Source organism: Tympanuchus pallidicinctus, unplaced genomic scaffold, assembly GCF_026119805.1.
Source record: "Tympanuchus pallidicinctus isolate F22 unplaced genomic scaffold, pur_lepc_1.0 scaffold5, whole genome shotgun sequence".
NCBI classification, from domain to species: domain Eukaryota; kingdom Metazoa; phylum Chordata; class Aves; order Galliformes; family Phasianidae; genus Tympanuchus; species Tympanuchus pallidicinctus.
In genome coordinates, this window is record NW_026294769.1 from 13152218 (window position 1) to 13178230 (window position 26013).

At 44.6% G+C, this 26013-nt stretch overlaps 1 long non-coding RNA gene across 2 annotated transcripts; it reads left to right on the forward strand.

The window, feature by feature from the left end:
- The first annotated feature begins 295 nt into the window (after positions 1-295).
- On the forward strand, positions 296-25897 carry LOC128091216 (uncharacterized). 2 transcript variants are annotated; one of them, XR_008211299.1, is made up of 3 exons: positions 296-448; positions 23153-23275; positions 25784-25897. It is a non-coding gene; the product is annotated as an uncharacterized LOC128091216 (long non-coding RNA). The 2 variants fall into 2 exon arrangements; XR_008211300.1 differs by lacking the exon at positions 296-448 and adding an exon at positions 458-577.
- The last annotated feature ends 116 nt before the right edge of the window (positions 25898-26013 follow it).

Genomic DNA, 26013 nt, shown 5'->3' on the forward strand with positions numbered 1-26013 from the left:
GTACGAGGAGTCGTGGTGCGGCCGCGCCGCCTCCTCGCCCTGCTCCCCGCCGCCCGCCTCCCGCCGCCCGCCGCCCTCTTCCGCCGGGCTGGCGGCGGAGCCGGCCAGGAGCAGCAGCAGCAGCAGCCGCCGAGCGCCGGCGCTCCGCACCGCCATGGCGGCGGGGTGGGGAGGCGGCGGCGCCGAGCGCGCCCGCCCCGGGCTGCTGCGCCGCCGGCAGCGCGGGGGCGGCGGGGAAGGAGCCGCAGCGGAGAGGAGAGACCGCCCTGGGGTCGGCGGGGGCGCGGGGAGGGAACGTAGGACGGGGTGTGGGACGGCCCCGCGTGGCGGCACCGCAAAAGGTCTCGGCGCCCCTGGAGCGGCGGGGCCGTCCCGCCCGCCTGCTGCACGCCGGGTCCGTGTGGGGTTGGAGGAGTTGTGAGGCGGGACCGAGTTACGTTCATCGCAGGTAAAGCAGCCGCTCGCTGGCAGCCGCTCGTTCGTTCTCGCATGGTGTGCGGCTTCCCCGCGGGTGTGCGTGCTCCCACCTGACGGGGCGGCGGGCTTCGCCAAGCCACCAGAGCCGCGTTGCGCCCAGGTAAGCCCGGGCTGGCCAGCGGGACGGCGCGGCCCGCGTGTGCTTCTGCTGCGTGGTGCCGGCGGGTAGCACTAAGGCAGCGGGCTCGCACACTACTTCAGGGCTTGGTTGTGCCTTCTGGTCAGAACTCCTCGCTTTTTAGTGGGGTTTTGCGTGGTTGCACTTCCTCTACTCTGCCAAACTTCGGGGGGTGATGGTGGGACGGTTGAACGACGTGCTGCAGTTGGCAGTACCCTAACAATTACAGTGACACCTTTCATTTCTGATCGCTGACGACTGCTTGGAGTTACTCTAAGGTGGGGCTGCTTTTGGGGTGAGTCCGTGCCCCTGGGCTGTCAGAGGCACTGACTGCTGCAGTGCTCCCAGCGAGCACCAAGTGCTCACTCCAAACAGAGCAGCATTCACTCAGGGCTAAAAAGTGCAAGAGTAATTTTGATCACATTCAAATTCAATGTGTTCTGAGGCAACCTATGTAAGAAGCTGTGGGAGAGCAGCGCCATGCTCAGATACAAAATAATGAGTCTCTTCTTCCCCTTGCAATGCAGTTTGGCAAACTTTGCAGGGCCAATGGAAAACAAGCAAACAGCAATAGAAAAACCCTTACAAATCAGGCTAATGGGAAAATAAGGCTGTGGCTTATTCTTTCCAGCAATAATCAGCTCTGATGAAGGCCCCCCATCTCCTTTTGGAAATAGCCACACAACTGCCATACTGCCTGTGAATAAGCATTTGCTCAGCACTGGAACAGCTGTCAGCTGTGTGCATTCTCTCCTCACTGGAAGCAGGCTTGAGAGCACTGTGCAATGCTTCACAGCAAAAGTAAACATGTGGGATGTTTATCTGCATTGCATGCACTTACATGAGAGCTATCATTTAAATCTGACAGCTGAGATACTGTCAGTGATCGCACTGGAGCTGTGCTCATTTACAAAGTTGAAGATACTGCTTCTGACCCTATTGTGTTTGCCTCCTTCCTGTTAAATTCTTTAAATTAAAAATTAAAACAACTCTTGACATTTTTTTTTTCTTTTTTTCTTTTTTTTCCTAAAACCTCACCTAAGCATTGTCCCTGTTACCAAAACAGCTTGCTTGTAGAAAGGAGTGCCATAGTTCGACTGCTGGAGCACTTATGAGGACCCTCGTTATTTCACAGAGAAGAGTATAGTGGCATTTGCAGCAAACAGGAGAATCCACAGTGCAACTAACAGCAATGCCTGTGTGGCAGCACTTCTGCAGGGAAGATCCCAATGTAATTGAGTAGTTAAGGCTGCCAACCAAAAATTATTAGCAAGAGTCTGTGGCTCTGTGGCGAGGTGGAGTCTGGCAAGTAGTAGCCCAGGTCTGGGGCCCTGTCCTATAAAGAAAGGCTGAGGGAGTTGGGCTTGTTCAGCCTGGAGAAGGCTCTGGGGAGACCTCATTGTGTCCTTCCAGTACTTGAAGGGAACTTATAATCAAGAAGGAGACCAACTTCTTATGTGGTCTGACTGTGAAAGGATAAGGGGGAGTGGCTTTAAACTAAAAGAGGTGAGATGTATGTCAGATGGTATGAAGAAATTCTTTACGCAGTGTAATGGGATGCTGGAACAAGTTGCCAAGAGAAGCAGTAGATACCCTAACTGGAAGCATGCAAGTCTAGGTTGGATGGTGTCCTGGGCACCCTGGTTTGTTGGCTGGCAACCCTGTCCATTGCAGCAGAGTTGGAACTACATGGTCTTTAAGATCCCTTCCAACCTAAGCCATTCTGTGATTCTATGAAACTGGTTTCATGAGCAGTGTTAATTCTTGAATATTCAAACTTTTGATGGGCTGTACTTTGTGGCTTGCACAACTTGGTGACACCTTTCCTGAGTGGGACATACAAATGACACATTATATATGAACTGCATGCTAGAAGGCACTGTGGTCCTTAAGTATGGAGCCACAGACTCATATCCTGAGTTGGAAGGGACACAGAGGGATTGTTAAGTCAAACTCCTGGTTCCAACATGACCACCCAAAATCAAACCCTACATCTGAGAGCACTGTCCAAACACTCCTTAAACTACAGCAGCTTGGGGCCATGACCTCTGCCCTGGGGAGCCTTTTCCAGTGGCAACAGGTCTGGTGATTTCCAGTGCTTCTTAAGCTATTATCTTCTGCTTCAGGGAGATCCAGTAGCCAAAATGCCTCTATGATTTATTCACACTATCCTGGACAATTTCTTTGTTTGCTGGTGCTCAATCTAGCCATCCATTCCCAGAACTGGAGGTCGGGATTTTTCTCACTCATCCCTGGAGGCTAGTCTCTTGATTCTGCATATTGCTCAAAATATACTTTTCCCCTGTTCATTCATGTTCATTCATTTGGGGCTGTTTGGACTAGAAATGAAAGCTTCAGGAATAAGTTACGGCATGAGTGTCCAACCTTTTGCCTTGCCTGGGCCACACTAAAGGGAAAGGAATTGTCTTGGACTGCATATACATAGGTTGCAGTGAAAGTAATGTCTCCTATCTATTTCCATGGCATTGATAACAAATACATACAGCACAATAACATCATTTAATAGAGCACATTCTTAGCTACAAAACACTATTTTTTCAGCATAGTCATCACCATTAACTCTGCATTTTTGCCAGCAGTGAACAAGAGTCTGAATGCTATGGTTGTAAAAATCTGTACTGCCGGAGGTGACCCACTGTCACTGTTACCACTTCTGAAACACCACCCTTTGCCTCTGTTGGTCTCTACAAACATTGAGCAGGCGTCAGTGAATCTCAGTGGGTGCAATTTTTTCCACATAGAGGGATTCAGTGATGACCTTTGCTCCACCTGCACTTCCATGTCAGATGCCATTTTGTTAGACTGCTCCTCTGCTGCCATCTGTCACACAGCAACAACATGTAATGAAATATTGGTGGGAAGGTGCTCTCCATGCAGAGCACTCCATGCTCTGGTTTCAGCTCTGTCAGGTTTAATAGCACACAGATGTTCAGTTGATGCTGAGGGGCCAGGCCAAGCCACTTGGTGGGGCAGAGCTAAACCGCGGTGATGGTGCAAGGCAGGTAGTGGGACACACTGGAAACCATGCCAGGCTGCATGTGACATAGGCCGCAGGTAGGACATGCCTGAGTTATGCATTAGATAACAGATGCAAAAATAAATCTTGTTTCAATCTCCAGTTTTTTTGTTGTTCAGGAGTGACTGTAGCTCTGTACTGAGGGGACTGGGAGGTAAAACCCTCTTGTCGTTTAACAACCTGACATGGGGAGAGGGCTGTGGAAAGGCCAGTAATGCTGGCAGAGTTTGAGTCCACTGAAACCTCTAATGTGTGTCCTCTGTGCTCATTCTTTTGGGATCACTCATCTGAAACAGATTTCCCCTCTGCTTCTGTGGTCAGGCACACGGGATCCTGCACCAGAAGAAGCAACTATTGCTTTCCTTCTTCTATCCATAATCTAATGGATTTTCTCCATTTAATTGTCCTCTTTTAAAAGGCTCAGCTTCCTTACTCAGCTCATGGCAGCTTATTACTGTTTCTGGTGTGCTCCCAAAACCAGAATACGGTCAAGTTTTTACAGCTTCTTCCTCAACATATCTATGCCTCAAGAAAAGCTCCTTAAACTTTAATGCTCCTATTTCCATCAAGTCGTCATGTCAAAAACTCAGTAGGTATCCACCAATGCTAATAAAACAACTCATGAGATAGCAGCATTCTTGCAATAACTCTGCAATAATCTCAACTGGAATTTGTAATCCATATGCTGTTTCCTCAAACCCTTACTACAGACTTGTTCAATGTGGTATATGTATTTGCCCTGCCAGTAAGTTATCTTAGGTTTCCCTTAATTAAACAGTAATACAAATTATAGAAATTAAGCAGTCACCTTGATTGCTTTGAGAAGAACTACCATGCTACAGTTAACAACCCATGACTACAAAACTCTGTAGTTGTGTTAGTGACTTAAATAAGAAAGAAAATATACTAGGAGTATCTTGCAGTCAGAGATTTTTCAAGATTTTTGTTGAAGGAAAAAATGTTGGGTGACAATTAATTAAGAACATCTTCTGTGAGAAAAACAGTGGTCATCTTAGAAAAACAAAGAAACCTAGTGAAGGAAAAGATGTGTGGGATTTCAGAAAGCTGCTAGGCAAGGGATGTATAAGGCTTTTGGAGGCATGGTACTGCTTCACATCTTTTGGAAAAAGACAAGAAAATGCCGACTCTCAGTATGTTACCATCCAAATAAAAACTGCTTTAGATCATTAGATCATCTTTTGCTTAGCACTGGTAAACCTTGCTTTTCCTGCCTACATGGAATTACATATCTGGTCTTGATCCAATGGCCATCATGCCTCTGCAGCCCATACTGCTCACAACAGCACTCTTTCTGTAAAATTAATCTAATGTGGGAAAAAAGCAGTGTCTCTGAGTTCTGTTTTGAACGCATAGCATGCCTCAATCTGAAGACTAAACCCTGCAGTTTTAGACACTAAATCAGCATGAGTTTTGCTTCAGCAAGCACTACGGAGCCTCCCCAAAGCATATGGAAATGGTGCAGGTTTTGTGTGTGTATGCGTGTGCTTATTTACATCAGGCAGTCATTTCTTTTCTCTGAAGTTGTGTTTTTTTTACCTCTCTGGCACTCCATGCCACCCCAGCATGAATGAAGTGCTGGGAGTTAGAGCTGCCCTGGAAGCCAGATCTACCAGATGGTGGCATAATGTGCACCAGGAGGTGCTGGAGCAAAAATAACCCCATTTTTATAAAGTCCTTGCTACAAAAGGCTATTTATAGCATTATTCTAATAAGGAGCCAAAACAGAGCAGCCTTTTATTAGAACTCGCAATAGAGGGTATTGCACTGAGGCCTCCCCATGCAGAAATACATTTACTTATTGTGCAAAAATTGGCCCAGAGAGCTGAAAATTCAGCTTGTATTAGCAAAGAACTCATTTAGGTAGGAATGTTTTAAGGAGTTTAAGCAGTACTGGCAGAATTCAATTAATTCCATGTGTGACAATGTCATTTCATACTAATTAGTTAGGAACTCAGAAATAAGAATTAACAAAAAAAAAAAAAAATCCCCATTTCCTCCTGAGACTCCATCCAGAGAACTGCAGGAAAAGTTTTTTTAAGAAGTTCTGTGTGCTGGAGAACAGTCTTTCCCTGATAGTTCAGAGCCTAAATAAGAGCAATAGTCAAAGAAATAATAATTAACAATAATGATAACACCCTTGTCTTCGAAGTGGGCGTAAGCAGGCAGGAGAAAAGAACTGTTAGTTTGTTTCTCTGCTGTTTTCTGCCTGTGGAAGCTGGAGCAGCTCCAAACAAGGGTAACACGTTCGCATTGCACCCGTTCCAGCAAAAGCCTCAGGAAGGGACATCTGCTTCAGACAACCCAGGGATGTCCTCTCCCAAGGATGCCGGGGCCCGGCCTCGGTAACGTAGGGGGAATCACGGCCTCAACGTGTCCTGCCTGGGGCTTCCCCGAGAAAATGGCCTCCGTCGCCTTTTGAAGGATGCGGGCAGTAGCGGCATCGGGCCGCAGAGGGGCGCCACGGCACCGCAGGTCGAGCGCTGCTCCCCGCTCGGACCCGCCGCTGCTGCTGCTGGGCTGCCCCCTCCTTCAGAGAGGACGGGGACTCTGGCCGAGCCGCCACGAACTCGGGGCCCCCAGGTCTGCAGCAGTACGACAGCTACAGGGTCCCTTCCAGCCTACTTTCCATGCTCGCCCACTGAACGTGTGTAAAGCGTTAGTGGGAGCCATCAGCAACAGAGGGAGCACGACATGCACACAGAGAGATGAGGAACGATTTTAGGGTGGAAAGATTCAGAGCCCTCTGCATATAACTAGTAGGAAAATAAAGGCTTTCTCAGGTAGTAGGGTCAATTGCATAGCACTGACAGGAAATTACATTGTAAATCCTCACTTTTGTCTGAAACAGCACTCTCTGCATGCCATTATTGAAAGGCACATCTGTGCTCATTACCTGTGCTCATATAGAAGTCAGAGAGATGGGTATAGAGTGATTGCTGATTTCAGAGCGACCTGCACCTTTGTTGCTGCTTAAAACAAGGGGAAAATTAGTTACAGCCAAGACATTTGGTATCAAAGAATAGGAGGTGAATGGAGCCTCTCAGTGCAGATTGTGCTGACATTCGTGAGGTGTGTGGGAGACCTGGAACCTTGGATGCAGGAGTGAACCCAGCATAAAGCCATTTACCTCACTGTGATCTGTCCCAAAGGTCTGCTACCAGTAGAGCCTTGAAGAGCATGAAATGTCTTTTTTACATTATTTGCAGACATTTTTAATATTTTACTTGTTATTGGTTTAAACTAGCCAATTGCAGTTATACTTCTCGCAGTGCCAAAGAGGTCAGAATGGGATATTTCCTCAAAGACATCAGAGTACAGGACTATTTTATAAAATACATGAGCCAGTCAGTGTGTGGGCAAACACATCACATTCGAGGGTTGTTAGAAGATAATTTGTGTCCTTTGGAAAGGATCTAGAAGTACCAGTTGCTCCTCTTGCTTCTGCTAACCAAAGAAGGATAAATGGCTTGTATTTTCTTGTTAAGGTCTTTATGCAACACCAGAAATAAATAATAGAATCACAGAGACTTTAAGGCTGGAAATGAGATCATCCAGTCCAACCACCAACCCATCCTATCATGCCTACTAACCACGTGCCTCAGTGCCACACTCACACATTTCTTGAACACCTTCAGGGACAGTGACTCCACCACTTCCCTGGGCAGCTTGTTCCAATGCCTCACTGCACTTTCTGAGAAGAAATCTTTTTTAATACCCAACCTAAACCACCCCCTTGTGCAACTTGAGGTCATTCCCTCTCTTCCTGTCACGGGTACCTGGGAGAAGAGGGCAATCTCATCTCACTACAACCTCCTGTCTGTGGTCGCTGTAGGGATCAGTAATGTCTCCCTGAGCCTTCTCTTCTCTTGACTGAACAATCCCAGTCCCTCAGCCTCTCACCATAAAACTTGTTTTCCAGATTCTTCACAGTGTCCAGGGAAGGGCAGTGACACGCTCCAGGGCCTCAGTGTTTTTCTTGTAGTGAAATAATAAACTTATGTCTTCATGTTTCTATTTTGCAGCTACGTAACATATCCTCAGGTTACTTCAATGTTTTTCTTGCTTACAGGGATAAACCTAATTAAAGAATGGGTATTTAACTGACTTGTCTTCATTTGCCAGCCAACATGTGCACAGAGCAAAGGTTGCCAACAGCCTAAGGTGCACTCTATGCAGAACCCCCTCCCTTATACTTCAAATAAATGACAGCATATGATGAATTCTGAAGCCCTTTCAGTACGTTGCTAACTTGATGCTTTGAGTTTTGTTCTGATGCTGTTGCTATGCTGATTTAAGACAGGAAAATAATCTTTACAGCATTTACTGAAACCAGAGTTCATCAGCGGGAAAGGGAAACAGTGGGAAAAAATCCAGATGTCAATCTGGTACTCAGAGAAAAAAAAATAATTCTTCCGCTCTGCCATTCTGTTTCCCTGCATGTGTGCTTAGCTCTCCCAATGCCCTTGAAAATATTTGCATATGCCAGCACCCCACTAAATGCAGCAGCAGGTGGCAAAAAGGCTTAGGTTTGTTCAGTACTTACTGGTAACAGCAGCATTCTCTTGCCAGCACCCTGCAGCCTCCCTGACCCCAGGTATTGCTGGGACAAAGTCCTTCCACCTATTGCAGGAAGGCGGAAACCTGAAACTAAACAGAAAAAGCAGAGGTGCTGGTGTCTGCTGCTGACGCCATCTGTAGACACTGTAAATCTGCCATCTCAGTTTTCTTCTAGACATCCCCAGGAGAGATGAGTTTGTGCATGCCATTAGTCCTTTCGAGTGCCAGCCACATGCTGAAGAAAAAAAAAAAAAATCCCAAGAGAACAGTGCATGACAGGCTGAGGAGGTGCAATGACAAGTTGTGCAGGCTGCAAGCAACACAGTGTTAGGTAAGGAGCAGACGCCATTATATTCCCTCTAGGATGGAGCAAGAGAGATGTGGCAGTCACACTTGCAAAGCAGCACAGTTGGAAGGGATGCACAAGGATCATCAAGTACAACTCCTGGCTCCACACAGGACAACACAAAAATCAGACCATATGTCCGAGAGCATTATCCAGATGTTTCTTGAACTCCAGCGAGCTCAGTGCCATGGCATGTGTTCTGAGGAACCTGCTCCAGTGCCCAACCACACAGCATGAAAGAAACCTCAAACTTATCAAAACCCTTATTTGTAGGAAAGTACCAATATTGACAGTATTTTCCAGCAAATGTCAAGAAAAGTGTGTCTTTTTAAAATTCTCTTCAGGAAACCAGAGTTTTTGTTTGATCTTAACTTTTTCCTCAAACTTACAGCAAAAGACTGTTGTATACGTACATACAAGTTGCTCTTATCCAAAGAGTTATCACCAGAAAATTGAGTTTTGATACTTCACTTCTCTTTATTCAGAGAATTCTGGCTTTTCATTGCCAGCTTGAAAAGAGATTTCAGAAAACAAGAAACTCCTGCTTCTGAGAAACTTTTTCCTGACAGCCAGGCCATGCTGAAGCTGAGGTTAGCAACAGTCATTCCAGCCACTCCGCCCAGCTACCTGCGCATGTATGGTGACTCAACTTCTAATGACACAGTCACACATTCGTTTTTACACTGAACCTGTCCCCTTTGACAGCTTGCAATAAATGAAAGAGTTGATCGGTGTTTATTTTTATCTTGTCTTTTTTTTTTTTTGTGAGTTCTACTTTTGGGGCTCTACTGTCAAAAGCATATTTAACCATTTTGAAAAACTTGACACACAAAGATCTTCAGAACTATGGCTAAGCAAAGGCCTACTTCTTAATAGAAGATAATTCTACTTTATAGTTCTAATTGTGCTAATGGAGGGACCCAGTAGCATTTTACAGGAGACCTGTGTAGGCTTGGGATGCAGTGTTGATATTTCAGCTTCAGGGACATGAGGGAGCTCTTCCACAGCACTGTGATGTTGTTTTTTTTCCCCCCATACAAACTACCATCCTACTTCATTTTGAAAATAAATACTATTCAAAGGTCGCAAATGAAACATTTAGTGATTCAGCTGGCCACAGGCTCAAGAGACACATGGACAATACAGGCTAAGTCAACGACTGCTGGCTTAACAAGGCACAAGGCAGAATTACAAGACCAAACATTCTCAGTGCTTCCTTGTTCTTTTGTTTGAACAGTTGACCTTCACATCATTTCCCCCCTTTCCTTCACTGTTTGTCCTCTGCCATCAGAGACATGATTTCCTCATGCTTCTCTCCTTCCAGTCTTCCCCATGCTGGGAGGTTTTATAGGAGGCTGGAAGAAGGCCTGAGCAGAGCCTGGTGCTCCTGTAACCCCTTCTTAAATCAAAACTGCTCTTCAGAATTGGCTGAGACTCCCTCACAGGCCCACCCTCTTCTTGTTACTGGGAGTACTGGAGGCAGAAGTTCTTCCCCTCACTGTGCATAGCTTCAACAACCAGCAGCTCACCTGCTGCTTGCTTCTGACCCCAAGTGTGCTGCAGAAGGAAATGAAACTTTAGCTTCATGCCCTTCTGAATAAGAATTCCCATTTATTCATGACAGCTCCTGTTTATGCATCTGCCCCAACAGTTTCCACTGTTGGATGGGAGGGCAATGTTTCAGCCACAGAGGACTGCATCATTCGTAAGCACTGACTGGATTTATTTCTTTCTCTGGCACAAGTGAGCAAGCATGCTGGTTTCCTAGTAGATGCAGGTGCCTGCAGTTCATGCATGCCCAGCTGTGTAACCTTCAGGTGAGCTTCTTGCCATACTTGAAATTGGCAGATGCCTGGAATGTGTTGCAGATGAGTAGAAAGGAAAGAACACGAGTGCACTTGTACACTGGTCTGTACACTGAAGAGGACTCCAGTTGCTCAGAAAACACTTGTGATATCCATCATTAGAAAAAAAATTCTGGCAGGCTTTGTAAGAAACATTTCTATTGATTCGTACCACATCTAAAGTGATTTTCTGTGAACCTACCCATCCCATCTCCCTTTCCCCCATATTACTCCTGCTCCCTGCTAACCGCAGTGGGAATGCCTTGAGCGAAGATCACTACTTATAAGCTATTAGCGTTATTGTAACACAAGGCCCACAGACAAAACCAAAGCTTCATTGTTTCTGGTGCTAGAACCATACAGATGTCATGAGTCCCTATTACAGGGCTGGCACAGAAATGAGACAGCAGATCACAGCAGTCTTTGAAATATTACCCCCCACCTGTTTGTTCAGGGCTCAGCTAAGCCAGCAATGTTCCCCAGAGAGTGGCATTACTAAAACCTCTTGGTGAGCGGACACCACAGGCTAGAAGGGAAGAATAATATTTCAAATAAGTGTACTGGCAGAGTTCAAAGGGATAATAAGCATTTAAATTCAACATGAAAGATATCTTCCTCTTCAGAGCTTTAGGAAGGAAAGTAGCCAGGCAGATAAACTATTTAAAAGCCCCTTTAATCAAGACTATCAACATAGAGATTTGTCTTAATTAAAAACATCCCCATTCAATCACATTAAAGAGAAAGTGATACAAAATGTAATTTATTCTTCTATTTGAATTTTTTAGAAGAACAGCAAAAACATTTCAACTTGCAGAGAACTCCTGCCTCATTAAAAGTTATCTTTGAGAAAAAGATTAATTTAGTCTATTTTGCTGCTCACATTTTCATTTGGAGTGAACTGCGCACTTCTATTTCTACCTTCGTAGAAACACACTCTCTTGGCTTCCCAAATATTTGAATTTCTGACTGTGAGCAATAAGAAGACAGGTAAATATTTATTCTCAGAAATTTCCTGGGGTCTCAAAAGAAGCTGAAGAAGACAATGCACTTCAAAGTGGGGTCCCCAGCAAAAAATGAAGAGGTGCCTAAAGTCTGGATGGACTTGTATTGCAAGGGCAATGCAGACATATAGAGAGAGCAAGAGGAAAACAAACAGGACCAGAGAAGGCCTTGAAGATTGGCAGTACCTGGAAAACTTCACAAATAAGCATGGCATCTACCTGAAAATAAATACTTCTCAGCAGGATAAGCGTTGCTGTTTTGCCATTCACTTAGTTTCAACCAGACTTGCAGACCTGTGTCGTTACAGAGGAAGAGCAGCATATGGGACAGGCGTGAAGCCCGCCTGATCCTCCCACATGGTGCAGTCTGCCAGCTAAGAAACCTAACCCCAGGCAAGGAAAATATCACCATCTGACAGAGTTTTGCCAGCGTGAAGCAGCATTTCTCTCAGACCATGAAGCAGTTCTGTGGGACAGCCATGAAGTTGCCAAGGATAGATGTTGTTGTTACTAGACCTGAAGGGGTTATGGAGTCATTTGCTCATCAAGCTCCTATTTCTTTGCATTTCTCAGAAGTTCTGGTAATTTCTCCTCTGATTCAATCATCCTTGCCCAGTCAATGCTGACTAAACTGACAGATACAGGCACATGTGCTAATACCTTAGATACATCAAGTGCTATCTTTCAGTTATAATACAGCCATGTGCTGACTCAGCAATGTTGCTTTGGCTCTGGGACTTGGTTGGTCACCTTTGGCAAAGTGTCTTTTGTCAGACTGCAGAAATCCAGAAACAGATTTGGAAGTGTCTCATGTTTTTCATTATGTCTTGAGCAGGGCAGTGTCAAGGGTCATCTTGTCTTCTCATAATGGCCAAAGTGGTCAAATATCCCATTACCTCAACAAAGCAGCAGCAGAGTAACCAAGCACTTCTTGATGAAGTGGAATGGTCCCATACAACCACCAATATGCCCAGGTTCTTCCATACTCCCCTCAGTCCCACAGTGCTTTTCTTCAAGCAACAAATATTGCTGTCTTTTGGTAGCCATACTAAATTTGTGCTGATTGAAGGACAGTTGTCCTGGCTGAGCAGCAAAATCTCCAGTGTCAGCCTCTGCTGTATACTGAGGTTGCTGCCTGCTGGAGCTCTTACAAGAGTTAGGCTGCTCCCTGGAGATGTCTGAAAATGATATATATTTATAGTGCTACTGGTACATCTGTGTGCAGAGGAGCATCTGCCTTTTTTTAAAAGGAAGGAACACCTGCATCATTATCGTTACCTATAAAACTGAAAGTAACTTCAAAGCAGCTCAGTCTCCTCATTTTGCCCTTCAGAAATGTCATGACACACTTATTTTCACCAGTCTCTATTTGCCTCATTTCCTAGAAGGGAAATGAGGCTGTGAGCAGAACAGAGCTGTGCGAGCTTATGGCAGCAGTCACCTGGCCTACACGCTCTTGTGAGATGTCGTAAGCTTACTAAGCCCTGAGTGCTGCCTCATTCTGCTTTGTGCATTACAGACAACTTTTCCTTGAACGTTACCCTACTGGAGATGCAGAAAAGGCAGGATGTGCCGGAGCTGCTTGGATGAGTCCTAGGCATTAAATCTATTTCACTCTCACTTGAAACTAAATCTATTCAAGGATTGTTTGATGGCTTTAGTTAATTAGCCAGGTTTCTATGCTGGTTACTCTTAAATTCAATAAGAAAAGATTATTTTCAGTATTGTCTCTTAAGATAAGAAGTGTTACCTGCTTTTCCTGATATAGTCATCTCTTATTAAGTAGACAAGGAGGATTCACTATTGCCTCTTGAAGCTAAAGAAATGTCAGAGGTATGAAAACATTGACATTTTGCTGCAGTTAGATCTCTGAGATCAGCCAGGCAGCTCCCTGAAGGCTAGCTACCAGATTACTCATCTGATTTTATTGCTGTGATATGGCATTTTTGCATACACTTACTGTGAGTCACTCCCTCTGTTGTCAGCCCCTACACCAACTCCCTTGCCCCATCTGACATGGTTATAATGGTCTCTACATGGCCAGCACCAGAAACCTAGAGCTACTTGTAATGTTTGTTTCAGTAATGAAGAACATCCTAAAATCCTTGCTTCCTTTCCAGTGCAAAATGAGATGGTACATATGATCTGCTTCGCAAATGCTAAGTATAACAGGATTAAATCCTTAGGGTGCAGAAGGCTTGGATAACTCAGCTGTGTCCGAATGCCCTAACAAAAGATTTTTACTTTTAAATGACTTCCCTTCCTTCCTCCTCTCCCAATCTCATTTTCATCTTATTACGAATCTCTTCAAGAGTACTGAAAAAAAAAGAAAAGATGAAAATAACTTGCCAGAACACTGTCTGGGCATTCAAGATGCATGCTTTTGGTCACCTACTGTGCCCTTCAGCCTTGTGCCAGTGCCTTTCAGCTTACTGTTGCCTGTATTTTTGATCTTGTCTGACTCTAGATCATGTAACAGCAGACAGCAGTCTTTCCACCATACAAAAGCAGGTTAATCTTTCTTTTGGCTGGGACAAACTGCAGGATGCCTTAGACTTATCTCACCAGTTCCAGCAAACTGAATATCTTTTTGGCAATTGAGAAGAGATTTACTCATTTCCATTTCTTTGCTAAGGGAAGTTACAAGAGATGTGCTGTAAGCAGTACAGCAATATAATTTGACTGACAGTGTCATAACTTTTTCCTAACCCCTTACCTGACAGGGCAGGCAAAGCAGTGCAAAAGAAACGTGAGTAACATTAGGAAACATCTTTCCTGAAGTTGACAGTTTCACATGAATTTTAGGAAAGAAAGCCCATCTCCACCATCACTGCAGTCTTCAGAGTAGTAAAGCTCTGCCCAAGGTATGGCAAGGCATTTTTGCCTTCTCACTGACTCTGTTCTTGGTCTTTCCACTGATTTATATGATGGTTCAGGACATTAAAGTAAATCTTAGAGAAACAACAACAATCTGAATAGTGAACCCTTCATGTCAGTATCCCACATATTTTTCCTTTCTTTCATCCAGCAGTGAACACATTGGTTCAAAGATGAGCATCTCTGAACACTCTGACTACTGTTTGATAAGAGGGATGGAAGAAACCCACACAGTAATAAGAAACCAGAAGCTACTGATCTACTTAAAGATACTGATTCTTCAATCAACTCAGGTTAATAAGATCGGGAGATCTTTTCCAACCAATATCATTACAGCTATGTCATATTAAAATCATACAGAACATTAGAAGAGAAGAACTGGAAAATTCAGTACTTTTTCCCCTCCCCCCCTTTCTTTAAGACCTATAACACAATAGAATGCACAATAATGACAGCAGAGCAGCACAATCCCAGACTACAACAAGTGAGGAACTGCTCAAACATGACAGCAGGGAATACAAAGATAAAGAAGAGACTACTTACCCTTGGAAAGGCCTGACAACAAAGACTTCTAAGGAGACTCCCTCAGTTTCACTGCCAACCCTTAAATGAGGTCTGGGAAGGGGTGGATCCAGGCTCCTCCCTTTCCAGTCACTCAGGTGCATTGCATGCAGCTGAGCTCCCCTAGGTTGGCCCCGCCTTCCTGCCAGGTACTCAATACCCTTTTCAAATTTCCAGTTTTCAACAGTATTGCAAGTCTGTCTGAGAGATATTATCCCCAGGAGCAGATGAGCCTTCTCCATGCATTGTGGAGGATAGTTTCTTAATTCATGGAAGCCAATCTAATTTTCACGAGGGACAGTCTGTTTTCACTTACCGCCCCTGCACTCACGACCTTCTTTCAGCCAACATTTGCATTTTCAGGTCTTGCAAGGTGAATGAACAAAGTAGCTGTTTTGTTACTGCATTCATTTTCTAGAAGATCCATGCCCTTACATGCTTAATTGTACAAAGGCAAAAACCTAGGAGCGGTACAAAGCATGCAGCAGGAGCACTGTGCCACAGAAGGGCAAGGACCAGTCTTTCCAATGGTATCTCTGTCCAAGATCAGAATAAACCATACATAGTGCTGTCCTCTGCAGTGAGACTACTTCCAGCTCTTATGCCTCTGGTTCACTCAGAGAGCTGCCAGTGCCACCCAGCCCCAGTGTGCATTTGGAAGTATTCGAGTAGTTTATTTTAGCAGCTCTTGTGTACACATGTGCACTGCTTCCTTTCAGCCTGCTGCACCCCTTTTTGCCTTGACCACAGCTAGAGTTACGTTGAGTCACAAGTTGTGGCTTATGATTTATTATTATTATTTTTAAAGATTCTAGATTCTTACTAGCTGTGGAGTGGTAGCAAAAGAGGCCATAGATGTTTCTACTTCTGTGTGAGCTATTTTATTTTATGTATATATACATGTATAATTTAGGTGCCAAAGATGCAGATAAGAATCAGTGGTATTTACTAGCATGATAATATGGGAAAGAAATGGACTTTTATTCATGATTTCATGAATGATGATTTTCATGTCTTATCCATCCTTCAAAAGGTTTGAAGTCCAATGCACACAGGAGCATGGAACATTTATAGGTTAAGGTCTTGTGTGTGTTTTCCTAAGCTAAGGAATAGAAGACATTCTCAGGACTTTTTTCTTTCTCCCACTAGAAGCAGTATGCATAAGACAAATGGGATGACAGTTTCTCTTAAGTACATTTCCGTCACTCCCTGATCCCCATAACTCTCCCAACTCTTCTCCTGAACCTGTGCTGAAGGTAGAAGTTGGCTGCCTTTTCTGCCCCGTGCATTTCTGCCTTTGTACTTGCAGACCATGGTAGCTCTGCAAAACAGCAAACTGTAACCCCCCTCAGAAGGGCGGTTGATCAGTTTCACCTTACTGCTTTGCATGAGAATCAGATAGCTCTGCTTCCAGGAGACCTTGATCAATTTGCTTGTTTATCCTGCTTGAGACACAGCCATTGTGCATAAAATTTCAGTGAAGTTTAACAATTCCAGTGAACCATCTCTGTGATTTACAAAACAATACGGTCTAAGAGTAAATGGGCAGAAAGAAAAGGATGTCAATTGATTAAAGAATATAGATATGCCTACGAATAAAGCATTTTCCAGCAAGCTTGGAAAGCCACCGAAGCAAATACATGGAGCTGTTTATTCCTTTGAGGTATTGTTTAGGTTTCTTCCAGGTGTGAACATGTGTGCTGATTCATGTGGGAGTAGTTACTCTGTCCTTCTGGTTCCTAGGGCTTCAGGACTCTTACTAGGTTTTCTCTTCAAATCTTTTTGTACCACACTGATTACAGTACACTGTGCCCTCCCTGGTTAGTGCCAAGCCTTGAATTTTCTTTATCATGATAAGCAAGACCTCTCTCAGCTTTGAATGACAGGGTTTGTTCAGAGCAGAAGCAAGGATTTATTCCTTTCTTTAGCTCGAGAAGTCTGACAAATACAGGGTATAGCCTGACTCCAAGGAAAGGGGCTTGGAGTCTCTCCTTAAGAGCTCTCTCCCTGCCTCTCATGAGCCCAGAAGCTAGGAAAGTTTGTTTTGTAGGACTGCCGTTACTGTGGATTTCAGCCTGTTTTCTGAGTTACCCTATGACAGCTGCAAGCCTGTGCCTTCAGAAGCATCTCAAGCACCTCAACATTAATGCAACCTGCTTACCCTTTCTTTGCTGGTGCTATGTCTGGGCTTTCTGCAGTACAACTCCTAGAAAACAAGAGTTAAATCACTGTGTTGTTTTTTTATATCCCAGTGGTACGTATCCAATAGAAATTCTATCAACCAACAGCAGAGTTTACATTTGCACAATTTCTAGACCAAACGGATTAACTGCTTATAAGTCATGTTGTGTACCAATGCTGGCTGCTTCATTTTAATTCTTGTTGACAGCCCAGTTGCTCCAGATTGGCCAGAAAGTTCTAACTGGGCTGTTCTGAAGCAGATGCAGCATTTGTCCATTGTCTTTCCATGGTAGAAATGCCAATAGGACTTCTTTTTTTGAGAGAGGTCACATTTATTTGGGTTCAGTATCTAACTGATACCTGTACGTTCATTGCTAGTCCTTCTGAAGTGATCCCATTTCCATGTGGATGTTTTAGATGAAATCCCACTATATGAACTTTATTTCTTTTTTTATATGAACTTTATTTTGCTTCCAGCATCCAGCAGGAGATGAGATCCATACATCTTCTGAGCCCTGCAAGCTCAGTCCAACGTGTTTATCCCGACCTAGCCATGAAGGGAAGAAAACAAACCACCTATCTTTCTTACAGAAGGCCATAGCTTCAAGGCTTTGTTATGTATTATTCCTTTCATCAGTGAGAAAGCATGCAGAAAAACAGCAGAGTCTGGCTGATCAAATGCACCTAGTCAGAAATCTCATGATGTGAAGTCCTGGCATCACATGCAGTCGGATGCTGTTTGAATTTCCCCATCTATTTTGGGCAAGGCCTGAGAGACAGTCATGTGGTGCAGCGTTAAGTGCCTTGCTGAACCCAGGCCAAAGCTTAACTGGAAGAAACAGGCAGAACTTGTGAAAGCATGCTAAGAAAAGGGAAAGATCTTTTCCATTCTCTTTTCTGTAAGGCATGGAAATGAGGAACATGTCAACAGTAAATCAGCCAGAGAGGAACATTTGGATTAATGTTTCACAAGTTTGCACATCTGGCCAATTACAAGACGTGATTTACTGCAAGCTCTAACTCTATGTATAGACCTCTGTTAAGTGATTAGGGGGAGAAATCTCCCTCCCCGCCTCCCCCAGATGCTTCACTTCCTGTTTTAATTTCATAATGGACAGTTGCATTTTCTGCTAATAATAATGGGATCTGTTTTTTCTCCCGGCACTTTGCTCACTGCATTTGGTAGATGAGCTGAGAGGGAAGCAGCCTTTAGAAGAAGATGGATGGCATAGCCCTGCATGCAATCTGCTGTGATGGGCATGGCAGCTCCGCAAAGAGCATCTGTCTGCCTTGATGGGAAAGACTTCCTGTTTACTTCTAAGGACAGCAGATTGTTTACAGGAGGATGCTCTTCCATACTAATGGAAGGGCCTGCCATCAGATTGCTGGCAGCTTAGCCCAGCCCTGAGGAACATGGGGCAGTGCTGGCTCTGAGGAGCTGTGAGTGCTGAGCTCTTTCCTCCTTTGAGATTCTTACTTATATCTCAGCCCTGTGAGTTATCTACTGTTCTCCTGGTCCCTTCCCTACTGCTTCCCTTTGGGCCATTGTATGCCACTAAAGGGCATGATTTTGGGGGCTGATATTGTATGAGGTACCCAAAAGGTGTTCTCCATCTTCCCAAGGTGGTGGGATGAGGTCCAAGCCTGGCTGCCTGAGAACGTGGAAAAGCAGTAAGTGCAGACACCCCATGTATGCTCTTATTTACCCCTAAAGATTTGTACAGAATGTGAGAGGGACATTAAGCAGCCGTGTGCTGCATGGGGTGCTAGCGTGAATGAGCGTATCAGCAACTGCTTGAGCCCACATTTACAGGCTGTAGGAGAGACACATGCATAATTCATATACTTTTAATTAAATGGTAGCATCTCACAATATATTGCATTTATTTTAATTACATTTATCCCCTCGCTCTTGTTGACCAACTGAAGCATAACTTTTTTTATCCTTTCAGTTACTATCTGAGCATAAACAACACTAATTGGACTTTAGGACAAGATGTGCCAAAGGAGCTGTGCCAGCTCTCCCCATAAAGATTGCAGTGCCAGAACAGGATGGCCAGGAGCTGCCAGGGGAGACAGGAACTGCCCTGGGATGCTCCAAGGAGAGAAGTCCTACACATTGTAAGGCTCCTCTCAGGCATGAGGAGATTGCCCGAACAAATTCAGTGTTGCAGGAGAGTTTCTTTTGGGATTAAGATATCCATAGAAAGAGGAGCTTGGAGTTTTTGCTGCTGCATTCATATGTAACGCATACAGCTGGGAGACAAGGCTGCTGAGATCTACGAAGACACACTCTTTTTTTTTTTAATTCATTGCTGACCTCACACTGTTTTATGGTAGGATCCTTCAAATGCAGTTAACACAGCAGCTCACCCACATCTTTCAGCATTGAGTAAGCTGAGCTGGACAGGCACAGGGCAGCTTGTATGGGATGTTTCACACTACCAGTGGGAGCACCAGCAGTTTTCTCCATATTGGGAAACCAAAGTTGAGTTGGTGGGGTAGGATGGGAGCTGGATATCTTGCAAGTGGATGAAAGTGCATTGCTGAGAAATACCATTCTGTATGCTGGAAGATGGTTTCCCTCCTTTCAGAAAGATATTTAGCAACTATGGCTTGCTAGGTGCTGCTCTGCAGACCAGATTTTTGTGGGCTTTTTTTTGTTTGTTTGTTTTTTTCTGTTGGTTTGTCTGTTTGTTTTTCATAGCACACACACACAAAGGAAAAAAAAAACAACAATTAATATAGCTTCACTGTGGTTTAATGGTATTTCTCCTGTGAGACCAGGTGGGCAAACCTAGATCTTTGTTACTGATTTTGTTTCCACAACCGTAGTTCAGGTTTGGCAGGTGAGATGTTGTGTTCCTATTAAAAAAGTAAAAGAAGGAGAGTAGCATCCAGCCTGTGCTGCCCTTGTGATTTATTTCACACTATATGTTGCAAGATTAATTCCAGCTGTGTTGCTTTGGGAAAAGAGCACTTACTTTGGAGCACCTGATGGAGATTAATGAGTTGGCAGTTTGGCTTTATGGAGAAATGAGACATTGAATCATAAAATAATTACAGTTGGAAAAGACCACTACAATCATCTAGTCCAACCCTTCCCCATCATGCCCACTAACCTATCTCTCAGTGCACCACTGACATATTTCTTGAACATCTCTGGGGACAGTGACTCCACCACCTCTCTGGGCAGCCTGTTTCGATATCTCACTATTCTTTTATTCTTTCTGAGAAGAAATTGTTTCTAACATCCAATCCCCTGGTGCAGCTTGAAGACATACTCCTATCACCATCACCTGGGAGAAGAGGCTGACTCCCTCCCCCCAGCCATGCTACAATCTCCTTTCATGTTATTGTAGAGAGCAATAACGTCTCCCTGAGCCTCCTTCTCACCAGAGTAAATAATCCCAGTTCCTTCAGCCCCTCTCTGTACTTGTGCTACAGACCCTTCACACCTTCATTTCCTTTCTCCAGACATGCTGCAGGGCCTTAATGTCTTTCACCCCATCCCACATTTATTTTCTGTGGTTTAAAGTTTGACATAGTAGTATGATGTTCCCTCATGGTGAAGTCACTAGAAGTCCCTCATGGTGGCATTCTGGCCGTCACAGTGTCCCAGGCAGCATGGAAGCAGGTCAGATGGAGATGCTGGGGTACCTACAGTCCACTCCAAAAGAAAACCCTTTTCTCTTCCTGCCAAGCCACTTTTGCCCTTGCCAATCCTGGCATATAGAGAGGACCCACCCAGCCTGGCCAGAGCAGGTTAGCACAGAAATCTCATTTTTGTTGTTCTAGAAAACAGCAAGGCAATTTTTTTTTTTTTTAAAAAAAGGATTCTTGAGTTCTTCAAATCATTAGGCTCTGTGATGTTAAGCATCAGTGGGTAAATATCTTCTTTAAACCAAAGAATTTGTGCTGTTCTTCTTGCATGTCCAAAAGATTTTGCTGATGGAAGGCAGAGGGAGAGCAGTGTGGGAGGGTGAGCAGCTCTCCATTGCAAAGCAGGGCAATCAGCGCATGGAGCAGTAGAATCCATGTGGCTTTTACACATCCCTACTGTGAGATGCTGTGCCAGATACTCTGATGGGTGGTCACTGGCACTGTATTTCACATACACTGAAAATATACAATTATACATAACTAATATCAATTGCATATGTAACAGTGCAGTTTTACATGTGCTGTTATATAATAAACTAAAAAGGCAAACATTTCTTTAGGGGCTGCTTAGCTGTCAGGGCACCAGCAGCAGATGGTGTGGGTGGCTTGCTGCTCCCTTTCTCCCTGTTGCTTTCCCCTCCTCTTCCCCTGACCATCACAGCCTTAGAGCCTGGAGCACAGCCACCCCATATGCTGTATGTGCTGCTGACAGTGCACAGGAAAGAGCTGTGATGGTCGGAGCTGCAAAAGGTGTCTGATGCCTCAGCTCTGCAGATCTCATGCCTGGCTTCTTACAAAAAGGGCAAGGCTGCTCTCCTTACCTCCCACCAGGGGATGGGATGCTCCCATTAATCTGCTCTGGGCGGTTGGAGGGCAGTGGCTGATCTACTATGAATTTCCTCATTCCCTGGCATCTCAGGCTGGATATGAGGAAAAGGTTCTTCACTAGAGGCTGGTTGGGCACTGGAGCGTGCTCCACAGGTCATGGCACCAGCCTTGCTGGAGCTTGCTCAAGAGGTGTGTGGACACCACTAGTAGCCATATGGTCTGGTTTTTGGGTGGTGCTGTATGCAGCCAGGAGTTGGACTCAGTGATCCTTATGGGTCCTTTCCAACTCAGGATATTCTGCGATTGTATGATCTCTTCCGTAGGTATGGTGACAGCCAGCCCTGGGGCGGGAGGGTTGCTGTAGGGTTCTTCTTTAGGTTAAATTGAATTTAGGCATGTGGGGATCCCTGTGCTGGCCACCCAACGGCTTCACTGAGGGTGGCAAGAACATGGCTATGGCATCTCACAAGGGCTGGGGCTTGCTTCACCAACCTGCATCTGCACGGGCATCTTCCTGACCCACAATAGGCTTTGTGCAGCATGGGTGGGCTGCCAGATATGGCCTCATCTTCCCTCAAAGTTAATAGCTCCTGTGCAATGTCTCTTTTCTACTCTAGAAAGCACACCCCCTGAGAAAGAGACTTGATCTTAATGACCTCACGTCCACGATCAGTCACTTGATAATAAAACAAGAAATGTTTCAGATTTATATCTCTACAGCCCTCATGCTTCATAGTCCCAGCCAAGTTACACAGGTGTGTTAGGCGGCCTTTCAGTGCACAGCTGCTCATCCCCTGCACCCCAGAACACTATTTTTTTTAGTAAAGACAGATCTTAAGGGGAATTAATTAACTAGATTTTCTGGCTGGATAATCAATTTTCTTGGTATAAATTGAGTGCTGATGGAAGAACATTGATCTTTTGCATTTCCCTGTATAGAGATTAAAAATAGATGAACACCCAGCTGGAGAAATTGTGATGGGATCGTATTCCTTCCCAGTACAGAGTTTTGGCAGCCTCAGAAAATGGGGTGAATATTACTGGGATTTCATTTCATAAATGCATTGGGAAAGTGAATGTGAAAATGTCCTAATTTAGAGATCTCTGAACAAAAGTAGAAATGTTTCATTCTGAAGCACCTTTCCATTAGACTGAAAGGCTGGCAAGACCAAGGACAAAATCTAAGTGAAATGTTTTAATTGTGTTTAAACAAAAACTACTCACAATTATATTTTAGAATACTTTTTAACATATTTATGTATCTATTGCATTTTCCTTCACAGAGCAGCTCAGGAAGTTGGGGTCTCTCAGCCCTGAGTGCAGTGGATGCCTTATCCCCAGCCCTGCATCCCAGCAATGCCTTTTGCTACACTGGGGACCCAGCTCAGACACCAGCAGCATGCCATGGTTCATGTAGCTCTGCCTTGGTCTGACCAAGGTTCCATTGCTGTGAAGTTCAGCAGTGTGCCCTACTGAGGGCCCACAGATAACCAGCACATACAACTTGACCACGTGTTTCCCTTATGTATGTGTTCATGGAAGGTTATATACATGTTTAGGAGGTCCCATGCCTCCTGAATCACTGATCTGACTACAAATTGCTCAGACTCCGTGATTTATTTTTCATCTCATTTATTGCAGGCATGAATACAGGAACAGGTAAACAGCTGAGCCGTAAAAGTTTCTCTCCAGGCATGTTTTCAACAAAATGCCATCACACACTGTCTGGTGATACATGCTGCTACCCAGATGGAACAAAACGGGGTGAGCAATCTTTCCTTAAAGCTGCTGCCCACCAGCCTAGGCTGCAGCTGCCAGAGAAGCTTTCTCCTCCCCTCACTCCCTCTCTTCCTTCTCCTTCCCATGGGTTCTTTTACGGCACTTAACTTTACAAAACACAGTTGTGAGGCTGATCTTACATGCAATTACAGATCAGCACCAGTATATTTATTGCAAACTCCTTAAACATCAGGACATCAAAATTAAAAAAAAAAAGAAATAAAGAAAAGAAAATAGAAGAAAAGAAGGAAACAATATTCCATTGCATAATTACGAGTAGGTTTTTGTAGCCAATGAACCAGAAATGTATTCAGAAGAATAAACAGAAAAAAGAAAAGAAAAACAAATGATATTCATAAACAGTTCAAACAAAACACGGTGCTGCCTCCAATGAAACATTTCCCTGCATTGCCAGCTCTGTTTCATGAGCACATAGGGTCCTGTATCAAGAGAGATGTGAAGCCACGAGCTAAAGCTTCCCAGGAGTTAATTTTCAAACACTGCATTTCCAGGAGAGCTGAGTACATTTGAATGTAAGAGGTCTGCACACAGTGTGGGATCCGATTGAGACCGGGGATCTTGAAAACCCCATTATCCCCTTTTAAACAAAATAGTGAAAACACTTGAACCACACAAAAACGAGCCACAATTGGTTGGCTTGTTGGCTTCCATAAGAGATTGCAATATGAGAAAATATTTAACTCCTTGCATAGCTGCTGAATTGGCCACTAAATTTTGCTTGAATCACTGAAGCATGACAACCTTGCATTCTGCCAATTGGCAACTCCACACTTGAAAGCAGAGCTCTGCCTGCCAGGTCAGGGCGCCCTGTTGGGCTCTGCTGAAAGCCGGGAGCCCCAGAGGCTTTGCCAGTGTGTCCATACAGGAAGCGTCCCCAGCTGTCCTGGTCTCATAACACCAGCTGATGCCTCTCAGCTCCAGCCAGTGGCGGCTGTCCCAGCTCTTTGCTCCCCCCCCCCCCGTGAGGGAAGAAAGCTGTTCTGACAACAGGGCGTTCGGTGGCATATTTACATCTAATGAGCTAGTTCTTGCTTACAGAGCTATGCTGGTCACAAATCGAATCTCAAAGGACCCCTGGATGGTGTAGCCTTGTTGGCAAGGGCTTGCAATGTAGGCCTAACCAGAAGGACAGAGGGCAGGATTCATCTCACTTAACTATAAGCAATTTAAAAGTAGACACTGAAGTCAGAGGCACCTCTGGAAGGCAGTCCCTTGGATCTCTCTGCAGGTGAGAGCTGGACATATAGCATTAGGTGAGATGAACTCTGTCCCTGGAAGGCTGGAGGGCAGGTTTCCTTCCAGCCACCCCGTTCTGTCACTAGCTCTGGAGACCATGCTTCAGAAGGCTGCTGTTTAAATGTGTTATCTTTACATGTGTCAATGTACATGATAATGATAGCCTGTGCTGGGCTTCATGCTGCCACAACTACATATGCAAGCTCATTAAAGCTAGCTCAGATACTTCTGCACTATTTTATAGACATTCCTTTGGGCAGAGTATCCTTTCACACCTGTAAAGTTAAAGCCTAGGGGCAAACCTAGACTATATGCCCCCAGCATATGTTCATGTTGACATTGTCTTGTTTGCTGTAGTTTGGATCGCAGGTGTCCTAAAGTTATGATTTCCAACTGGAGGCGAGGCAGGAGTGTTTGATATTCAAAGGATGTAGAAACTGAAATGCTTAGGCGTGGCTGAAGAAAATACATAATAAGAAAGAACAACATGATGGCATTATGCAGCTAAAAGTTTAGTTCAGTATCAGTCTAATGCGTTAAATAAAGCTCCATTAGACTGCAGAACAGGAAACAGTGGCAGCCAGTAGATAAGACACTAAAACAAGACAAGGCAACGTATGTGGGGGTTTTTGGGAAATGCCCCACTGGAACTGAGTGACCACATGAGCCTTTCCCTCTCCATTTGGGGGGACAGAGGAGATCAGCTAGGCCAGAGCAGCCCCAGCTGTGGGGACATGGACCACTGCAAAGTCACCTTGGTTCACATTTTTTGCTTTCCGGTTCTGAATAATTTAGCGTAAGAATTTTTAGACAACAGAAGTAAAAGGCTGCACTTAAAAAAATAAACTAATAGCTTGTTGATGAGCAAGAAAATCAGAAGGGCTGGTCTGAGTCAGGCATTCCATTTTACTAAAGGCTTTTGTGTATGTGACCAGACTGCCCTAATGCAGGGAACTGGATGTTTACCCCCAGACCTGAAGGCACATTGCAGGGTTCTCAATGTCCATTCCAAGGCAATCAGTACAACCAAAGCGTGCACTCAAATTTGATTTCCTTTGTTTTTCTCTCAGTGACGACTTTGTGAAACAGCCACCAGATCACATGGAAGTGGGCACTGCCTAACTGCAGGTAGCAGACCAGGTCCAGATAGGGCCAGTGCTGTGCCATTTGCAAACCTACTTTACTTTCCTGAAACAGGATCTCTAATTAGAGTTTTTGTTTATTTGTTCTTTCCAGTGCTCAGTTCTGTTTGGATGTGGACAAAGGTGCTGCTGCTCCTCCCTCCATCGGGAACTTTAGAGAAGTGGTGAACAAGGAGAAATGGGAGACAGAAGATGCAGACTTTGATGTGTGTTGCATGTTCCCTTCCTTTCTGATCTCTTCACAGCAATTTAATGTTCCTAATTCATTTTTAATAACCTCAGACTGATGGAGAAGTACATGAAAACATTCGCCTTGGCACCATA